General features: G+C 44.2%; 1 long non-coding RNA gene across 1 annotated transcript in view; it reads right to left on the bottom strand.

The window, feature by feature from the left end:
• Positions 1 to 424: 424 nt before the first annotated feature.
• The window catches only part of LOC115610878, a 29,583-nt gene continuing 20,071 nt past the window's right edge, over positions 425 to 9,936 (bottom strand). Inside the window, exons 3-4 of the long non-coding RNA XR_003992373.1 lie at positions 1,987 to 2,065; positions 425 to 1,089 (exon numbers count right to left, since the gene is read on the bottom strand). This is a non-coding gene — a long non-coding RNA (uncharacterized LOC115610878). The remainder of the gene's footprint in view (positions 1,090 to 1,986; positions 2,066 to 9,936) is intronic.

Here is a 9,936-nt window from a genome sequence, read left to right as displayed (position 1 = left end):
ATCATTTCCTTGATATATCAAGAAAGAGTCTCCTAGCAATTCTTTGAAAAGCCCAAGCTTTTTAGTTATTTCAGTAAAACATTTTTTCTCTTTTTAGAGAAAGTTTCCAAATATCAGAGAACCACGGAATCACTGGCGTTGGAAGGGACCTCTGGAGATCCTCTAGTCCAACGCCCGAGCCAAGGCAGGGCCACCTAGAGCAGGTTGGACAGAAACGTGTCCAGTCGAGTTTCGAATATCTCCAGAGAAGGAGACTTCACGACCTCCCTGGGCAGCCTGTTCCAGTGCTCTGCCACCCTCAGCGTAAAGAAGTTCATCCTCATGTTGAGGTGAAACTTCCTGTGTTTTAGTTTATGGCCACCGCTCCTCATCCTGCTGCTGGACACCACCAAAAAGAGTCTGGCACCATCCTCCTGGCATCCACTTTTGAGATATTTATATGCATTAATGAGATCCCCTCTCAGTGTTCTCTTCTCTAGGCTAAAGAGGCCCAGCTCTCGCAGTCTCTCCTAAGAGAGATGCTCCAGATCCCTGATCATCCTTGTGGCCCTCCACTAGACCCTTAGTATCTTTTTCATTTTTTTTAATTTGAGGCTTACATAATATTTGAATCTCACTAACTTCAGCTTCACTATTAAACTAGCTAATTCTTTATTATGGGAGCTTGAAAAGATAAATCACAGCAAAGCTTCTGCAGAAAAGGTCCAGGCAGAGGGGTAAAAGAAAAGAAGACTGTACAAAATTAAATATAGAAAGCCTATCTACTTGACCATGAAATTATTTTTTTGAAAAAGGAATTGAAAAAAAAACCCTGAAGACAAGCAAAAGGAACTATCTTGCAAAACACAGCTATCTATGAAGTTTTACTTAAGTCAATTGCTTTCAATAGAATTAAGATTTTAGCTTTGCATGATCCACTTGGATTTATTTTTAAATAGAATATTTCTATAGGTTGAGAATGTCTACTTTGTTTTAACTTAACAAATCACAGCGCTTCAACTTTCCACTTCATGTCGGGTTCGTGGGCTTCTTTGAAAACACCAGAGCACACACAGGCCCACAGAAAACATCACTTCTGGTCAAACGGCTCTAAGGAAAAAGATTTCATTTTATGAAAAATGTCATCGCATTTCTATATCCTTTAACTAAGTAATCCAAGCCACATTTTTGAGACACCTGCTCACAGTTGCTTCGGTTTCTAAGATTTCATCTCTCGTCCTCAAATACCTCAATTCAAACAAGTAGTCTGATAGACTAATTTACAGCCAGAAAGACGATTTCTCATTGGTCATCAAGAAATTTCAGTTCCTTCATTGAACTCTATTAGTGTCTGGGATTAAAACTAGTTTATCATGGAGATTTTAATTGCAGTTATTGCACAGCTGTTAATAGCTCTTAAAAAACAGCTGTTCAGCTAGAAAGCATTAAATGTTATCAGTTCACAGAAGAGCCATCCTGGTTGTCTAACACAGAGCTGATTCATGACATCAGTAAAGCCAGTTTCCCTTGCCAGTAAAAGCTGTCTTTTCTTTCCCCCTTTTGTTTACACAGGAGAAGTACACTACACAGTTAGGTCAGCATTTCCTGAAAGGTTCCAAAGACTCTCCCTCTTAAAACAACAACTTCAGTCATCAATCAGAAACAAAGAACTTTTCATGCAAAATTATGAAATAACACACAAAATATGAACTTCCACTGTAACACTTTTTTCCTCATTGTACCGCAAAGTTATCTGGCTTGGTTTGATCTAACAAGCCACGTATCAAAGTTGATGCAAACCAAACTTCTTTTTTTTAAAGATAGTTCATCTTTTTAAAGACAACATGAAATTAAGTGTATTTATAAAGCTGAAATTAAGTGCATTTATAAAGCCGAAATTGAGTGCATTTATAAAGCTGAAATTAAGTGCATTTATAAGGCTTTCAGAAAATGGGAATAGAAATTAAAAAAAAAAAAAAAAAAGAAGGTATAATTCTTATAACCTACCAGTATATTGGAAGAGATTTCCTTAGGAGATGAAGCTTCGTGCTTCTGAGTCTTTGTTTCTGTTCATATGGAAACCTGCCTGCAAATTATAACATTATTTTTTATTTCAGAAAAGATTGACTAGAACCTGTGCTGGCCCAGCTGTGCAAGCTAATGAAAGAGAAAGAAGAAATCGCTGCTGTGCCTTTACAGATTTCTCCTTTCCCCTTCTTTTAATACAGTTTCCTGTAGAATATTAAAATCATTCCATTTTCAAAGACAACCCATGGCAGTTTAACTCAGAGGACAATATTCCCACACCCAAGCCAACGTCCTTTAGTCTGCCTCTTTTCTAGCCCCTGAAAAAGGAAATGCAGCTGTTTTCTGCAGTCTTTTACAAGCATACGTTGTCCCATTAAATTCTCTGAAGGTTTTACTGTAATCATGCAATGCATTCTGGATTACAGTTTTAAAGAGTCAAAGTCCTCAGCTCTGGGACCCCAAAAAAAGAGGGGTTTGGTCCTATTGGAGCAAGTCCAGAGAAGGGCCACAAAGACCATCATGGGGCTAGAGCACCCGTCCTATTAAAAGAAGCTGAGAGAGTTGGGTTTGTTCAGCATGGAGAAGAGAAGGATCAGGGGAGACCTTGTAACAGTCTTCCAGTACCTAAAGGGGGCCTACAAGAAATCTGGACAGGGACTTTTTACAAGGGCATGTAGTGACAGGACAAGGGGGAACGGCTTTAGGCTGACAGAGGGTAGATTCAGATTAGACATTAAGAAAACATTCTTCACTGTGAAGGTGGTGGAACACTGGACCAAGTTGCCCAGAGAAGCTGTGGCTGCCCCACCCCTGGCAGTGTTCAAGGTCAGGTTCGATGGGGCTTTGAGCAGCCTGGTCTAGTAGAAGATGTCTCTGCCCATGGCAGGGGGTTGGAATCAGATGATCTTTAAGGTCCCTTCCAACCCAAGGGATTCTGTGATTCTATGAACTATTAGTCATGCTGTTTTCATTGTTAATAAGCTGCACCACACAGGTGGTGAGTAGATCTGAATAAAGTTTCTGCAATCTCACACATCGTAATAACTGGAAAATTCAAAGAACATAATTATTTTACAGATCCTGGGACAAGGATACAATCATAAGCAGAACTCTCCCTTGTTTACTGTAAGCAACATGCATTCTGGGAGATCTACTCACATTACCTAAGGTTAGGCTCCTGCGCTTAACTACTGAACAATCTCCCCGACTCCACCTAAACACAGCAAGAACCATGTTTCTGTTGGGAGCCCAGGGAATTTACCTGGCAAACAACCATCTAGTCTGTCGGATGCCTGTGGAAGGCTGAGGCAAAATCTTCCCAAGACCACCTATTCCACTGGAGAGCTGTGTATAAGCGTCATCACGCTAAGCCAACCAAGTCGTTTTACATCATTATAGCATATTCATTACTGCAGAAGACCACAGCTGAACAGGACTAACATACCAGGAAGTCCTGATGATTTTGACACACTAACTTGGCTCATGTAAGACTGATTCAGTGTCACTGTTTATTCATTTTATTTCTGACTACAACCACTTGTATGTGATTACTGAAAATCACGCAACCTGTGCAGTGCAACAGTACAGTACATCACTCCAGTAAGAACACCACACCCAAAATGCACTGAACAGAAAAGGGAAAGAACATAACAAAACCCAAATGTTCTTGAGCTCCCCTTGGTTTTATACTCCTGCTTCTGCTTTATCACAGGTATTCTACCTTAAAATGTATACTTGCATTGAAATATAAGAAATGCAAGAACAAGGCACCAATCTGAGTTAATAAGCTGCTTGCTAGCTGAGGAGTCATGCATACATCCATTATTACAGGTCTAAATATAGCAATCCTTTGAGAAGCTGTTAGAACAGCAAAATGTGGCATATGGATACAAAAGTAATCTGTGGATAAAAGGAAAAGATGGTGAAAATTTATTGTAAACAGATGGCTAAATAAATAAAGTAATTTTGTCCCAACTTTGAGTAGCAAATATTGCCATCATTATTAATGATGTCAGAGCCAACTGCTCCATGTGGGGTCTCACTGCATTCTCTTGAAAATGAGCAGGCTTTCAGGGGGTGAGGTCTGCTCTGGATGAAAGCTATGCAGATTCCCAGCACTCTTTGAATGCTCTTTAGGTCTTCTTTCTACCTATTTTGCATCTCTACACATGATAAACCTCTTGAGAACAATGTTCCTTACTGCTCAACGTTTTGCAGAATGGAAGTCAGGTCCAGCTGGGCCACCAGTGAACCTATTGTGACAGCAAGGCATCAAATACCAGATCATGGCCCACAGCTTCTTCATTCTCCCTCACAGATTCACAGGCCATGTCAGAGGCCCTAGCAGAACTAGCCTGGCTGGTCTACTGAAAACTTATTAGTGCTGATAATCAGCCCAGAAACTGTAAATATGGTACAGACTATGGCTCCAGCCCAGAGGAAAAAGAGTAAGAAAATGGTAAATATCTTGAAATTAGGACTCCTCCAAAATCTCATCTTCGCCCTCAAAATTAGGACCCTAAAACTAAATATTGTGCACATATTGCAGCTATGCAGGAAGGTTCCTCAGCTGCTGTTAGATGCTGTTGGATGGAATTTCACATGAATCTGTTACACAGGGGGAGAAAGAATGAATTTCAGGAGATGTGAGGCAAATACATTGGTCAAGATCTCATAGCATCATTCCGCATTTCCTTCTTTTAAGAAGCGCACGCCCTCAGGGTCACTATTTTGATGTGTGCACCTTTTTCTGGGTGGAAGCTCCACCTTCCCTCCAAGCACATTCTCCTCTGTAAATGGGAAACTGGTTTTAAGAGTACAGCTACAGACAAAAAACCCAAGTTGCTGTTAGGGCTCTTCTATATCCATTAGCACAGGAAAAAAATGATTTGCAGTCTAAAGGAAAGGAAACAAGAGGAGCAGCTGAGAAGTAACTTCCTCAGATGCTGAACTGCGCACGGAGGTCCCTGTAGATATGGGTCCCTAATATCCAGCCAAAGGAAGGCAAAAATATCAGTGAGACAACTCACTGTAATGGGTATGAAGACTTGCTTTTAGGCAGCCTCTTTTTCCAGAGTAATTCAAGCTGAGTCACCCCCTGAGAATACACTCCACTAGAGGCTTATGCGATAGACCACTTGCAGCACGCTTTACAGCCTGCAAAGATACAAGCAAAGTTCAACTGCCCATGCTCCAAAGCACCGGTAAAAATTCAGCCCTCCCTCACCCCAAATCCACACTCTGACACAACTCCACAGAACACAGGCTATATTCATTAGCCAGGTCGGTTCTCAGGCTTGGTCCATTTGAGCATTTGAGTCTGCAAAGCTGTCAAAACAAAAGTTACAAAATGACCAGAATTTGCTTCTATCATTGTTGCGGTTTAAGCCCAGCCGGTAACTCGGAACCACACAGCTGCTCGCTCACTCTCCCTTTTCTTCCTCCCCCCACTCCCGGAGGGGTGAGGAGGAGAATCAAACGAATGTAACTCCCAGGGGTTGAGGTAAGAGCAGTGCAGTAACTAAGGTATAATACAAACCACTACTGCTACCACCAATGATAATAACAATAAGGGAAATAACAAAGGGAGAGGATACAATTGCTCACCACCCACCGACCGATACTCAGCCCGACCCAAGCAGCGACCTGGGCCTTCTGGGTAACTCCCCCCAGTTTATACATTGGACATGACATGCTGTGGTATGGAATACCCCTTTGGCCAGTTTGGGTCAGGTGTCCTGTTTCTGCTTCCTCCCCGTTCTTGTGCCACTCCTCCCTGGCAGAGCATGAGACATCCTTGATCAGAGTAAGCAATACTTAGCAACAACTGAAAACATCGGTGTTATCAGCGTTGTTCCCAGGCTAAAGTCAAAACCACAGCATTGCACCAGCTACTAAGAAGGAGAAAAATGGCTGCTGCAGCTGAACCCAGGACAGTATCCGCCCCTTAGTCCATACCATTCACATCATGCTCAGATCCCATATTTTAAAATGTACCATCGCTTTTTGTCTCATATATATATATATATACACCAAAGAGAGACATATCATTCCTTAGTCCATGGACCATCCCTATAAAGTTTGCTGAATTCATCCAGTCTGTGACATCAAACTCCATCTCTTGTAATAGCCTTTCAGGGCAGGAGGGACGGTGTGTAGTGTTGGATTGTTGCCTGCTGATGACACCGCCCAACTCGTCTGGTCACTGCTGAGCTCGTCTGGTTTCATCCAAGTTCATTCTTTGTTGGGGTGATGATCCAAGGGAAGTCAGGGTCAGTCGCTGGTAACCCGAGGACAGTTCTGCTGCTGCTGCTGGCTTTTCCCATGACTTTATTCTCCACTGATGATCATGACAGCACATATCTTCTTTTCAAAGCCCAGAGTGGTGGAGAATGGGCATCTAGCCGATGGGCTATAAAAGTGTTACATAGCAGGCAACAGCATATAATTGAGTTCATTGGCTGTTTTCCCCCAAAATTAAATCCCCTTGAGGTAAACATCGGACTTCCCCATCTTCCCGCATTACCCACCAAGTGCATCCAGGTCCCTGAGCAAAAGCAATCCCATGAGTGGGTTTGCCTTTACCTAAAGCAGGAATAACCCAGACTGTCTTCCCCAACAAATTCTTTATGTGCACCACAGGAACTTTATCCCCCTCTACAGTACGTAAAAGTTCTGATTGGGCTGGGCCAGCCCTGTTGGCAGATCCCCTCATGTTGACCAACCAGGTGACTTTTGGTAAATGTGTATCCCAGTGTTTGAAAGTCCCACCACCCATTGCTCTCAGTGTAGTTTTTAACAGCCCATTGTACCGTTCAATTTTCCCAGAGGCTGGTGCATGGTAGGGGATGTGATATACCCACTCAATACCATGCTCTTTGGCCCAAGTGTCTATAAGGTTGTTCTGGAAATGAGTCCCATTGTCTGACTCAATCCTCTCTGGGGTGCTGTGTCGCCACAAGACTTGTTTCTCAAGGCCCAGGATAGTGTTCCGGGCAGTGGCGTGGGGCACAGCATGTTTCCAGCCATCCGGTGGTTGCTTCCACCATGGTAAGCACATAGCGCTTGCCTTGGCGGGTCGGTGGGAGTGTGACATAGTCAATCTGCCAGGCCTCCCTGTACTTGTACTTCAGCCATCGTCCTCCGCACCAGAGAGGCTTTAACCGCTTGGCTTGCTTAATTGCAGCATGTTTCGCATTCATGAAGTGTAGGAGAGGATGGAAACTATTTGATTATTGCCAAAGAGAAGTAACTGCTTGGCTGGAGAAGAAAGAGTTAAAGAAGAAGCAAAGTACACTGTGTGATCAAGCAGAGCAACCCAGGTGGACAGGAGTAGGAGAACAGAAAGACAAGGAACTAGTTATTTTGGGACTGTTTGTGAAACGACGAAGAATGTTGGAAAAAACAAAACTGTAAACCAGGAACTAAACATGATGTGCTAAAACTAGCTTGGTATAAAAGGTAGAGCAATAGGCAATAAAGTGATTTGCTGCATGAAGATGCTCTGAGTCCGTGCCTTTCATGCGCCACAAATGGCTGCCCGAACTGGGACATAAATAGGAGGCTCACGGAGCATGAACCGGTGGCATAGCCTGACTGAACGAGGAGCCGCGGGAACTTTGATATTGTGCACCCACACCGGTAAGCAGGTGAGCGGTTAGGAACCATGGGAGGGAAGTTATCCCGAGATCAGCAGCACAGTCTGGAAGTAAGGCACCGTCTGCTTGAAGCTCAGCATCGGCCCGTATCAGGTCCGCAACTTGTGACTTTGTTAGAATAGATCCATGATAAAGCGCCTGACTTTTCAGCTGGCGGCACTTTCCAAATCTCCGCTTGGCAAGTTGTTGGTAAACGGCTGCATGATGCTGCTTCAAACAGGGACCCCACAGCAGGGAAGCATTTGGCAACCTCGTGGCAGATTGTGGCCACTCTTCGCCAGGTACAGACCAGCACTGCCTCTGATGCCATCACGTCTAAGGAAGCTACCGATGCTCGTGAGGGGGTAAAATCTCCTGAAGCCTCATCACCAGCTGCCCCCCCCACGGCCCCTTCTATCTCCCCGTCTGCGCCTCCTTTGCCATCGCAGTCCTCACCGCTGATCACGACGATCCTCGTGGCGCAAGCACCTCTGTCAGGAGCGGCTGAGTCGGGTGATGACCCTGATAACCCTGATGATCCTAACAACCCTAGGGACCACTTTGATCCTGGTTTTGTAGATCCGGAGAAGGAGCCGGACTTGTTTTCTCCTCCTGCTGAGTTGCATCCATTTACAGGGAAGCAGGAGTGCGGTCCAGAAGACCGATGGCAGGACAGCAGACGGGAAGCTCTTAACCGAGGGGACATGGGGGTAGCGGTGGCATGCCCAGTTGTCTATGGGCCACACCAGGCTCCCTCAAAGACATGTTAACTGAAAAAAAAAAAAAAAGAAAAGGGGGAACCGGGATTAAGACTCCCCACAAGATAGACTATGGAAAGCAACATTTGTCTTGAACTTTTTAAATCGTAATGGCTAGCTCAGTCAGTAGAGCAGTTGGGGGGCCTTGCACATTTGATAAAACTAATGAGCAGATACATGCACATGGAGGAGGCTGAGCAAGAGCGTGCTTGTGTCTGTGTTATTTAAACATAGGTGGAAGGATTTTGATGGGATGTGTTGCATGAATCTAAGCGACCACTCAGAATCAATTGACAAGAGTATCCCTTGCAGCTAAATCAGGGGTGGGATGCTTTTGGTCTGTTTTCATGGCTCGGGAATTTTGGACAGTGGGTCAAAAATATCGCAGGGTTTATTTTAATAGCTTTGATTGCTGTATTAATGATTGCCTTATGTCTTCCTTGTCTTTTTTCTTGTGTTCAATGATCAATCAAACGAAGTATGAATCAGGTTATGGTCACACAGTTATATGCAAACCTTGCCCTTTCGTAGATAAATAAAGAAGGGGGAGATGTGAGAGAGGATGGAAACTATTTGATTATTGCCAAAGAGAAGTAACTGCTTGGCTGGAGAAGAAAGAGTTAAAGACGAAGCAAAGTACACTGTGTGATCAAGCAGAGCAACCCAGGTGGACAGGAGTAGGAGAACAGAAAGTTAAGGAACTGGTTATTTTGGGACTGTTTGTGAAACGACAAAGAACGTTGAAAAAACAAAACTGTAAACCAGGAAATAAACATGATGATGTGATAAAATAGCTTGGTATAAGAGTTAGAGCAATAGGCTAAAAATATCTTTTGCTAGAATGGTATAAAAGCTAGAGCAATAGGCAATAAAGTGATTTGCTGCATGAAGATGCTCTGAGTCCGTGCCTTTCGTTCGCCACAGTCATCAATGTATTGCAGGTGTTCTGGAGCTTGCCCCTGTTCCAGTGCAGTCTGGATCAATCCATGGCAGATGGTAGGGCTGTGTTTCCACCCCTGGGGCAGTCGGTTCCAAGTGTACTGGACGCCCCTCCCAGGTGAAAGCAAACTGTGGCCCGCATTCTGCTGCCAAAGGGATTGAGAAAAACGCATTGGCAATATCAGTTGTGGCATACCACTTGGCTGCCTTTGACTCCAGTTCTTACTGAAGTTCTAGCATGTCTGGTACAGCAGCACTCAATGGTGGTGTGACTTCGTTCAGGCCACGATAGTCTACTGTTAGTCTCCACTCTCCATTAGACTTTTGCACCGGCCATATGGGACTATTAAAGGGTGAGCGGGTCCTGCTGATCACTCCTTGGCTCTCCAGTCTACAGATCAGCTTATGGATAGGAATCAGGGAGTGTCCGTTGGTGCGATATTGCCACCGGTGCACTGCTGTGGTCGCAATTGGCACTTGTTGTTCTTCGACCTTCAGCAACCCCACAACAGAAGGATCCTCTGAGAGACCAGGCAAGGTGGACAGCTGCTTAATTTCATCCATCTCCAAGGCAGCAATACCGAAAGCCCATCAGT

The sequence above is a fragment of the Strigops habroptila genome, chromosome 7, assembly GCF_004027225.2.
Source record: "Strigops habroptila isolate Jane chromosome 7, bStrHab1.2.pri, whole genome shotgun sequence".
Lineage (NCBI taxonomy): Eukaryota > Metazoa > Chordata > Aves > Psittaciformes > Psittacidae > Strigops > Strigops habroptila.
The sequence above is the reverse complement of the archived record's forward strand: the minus strand, read 5'-3'. Positions and strand labels throughout refer to the sequence as shown.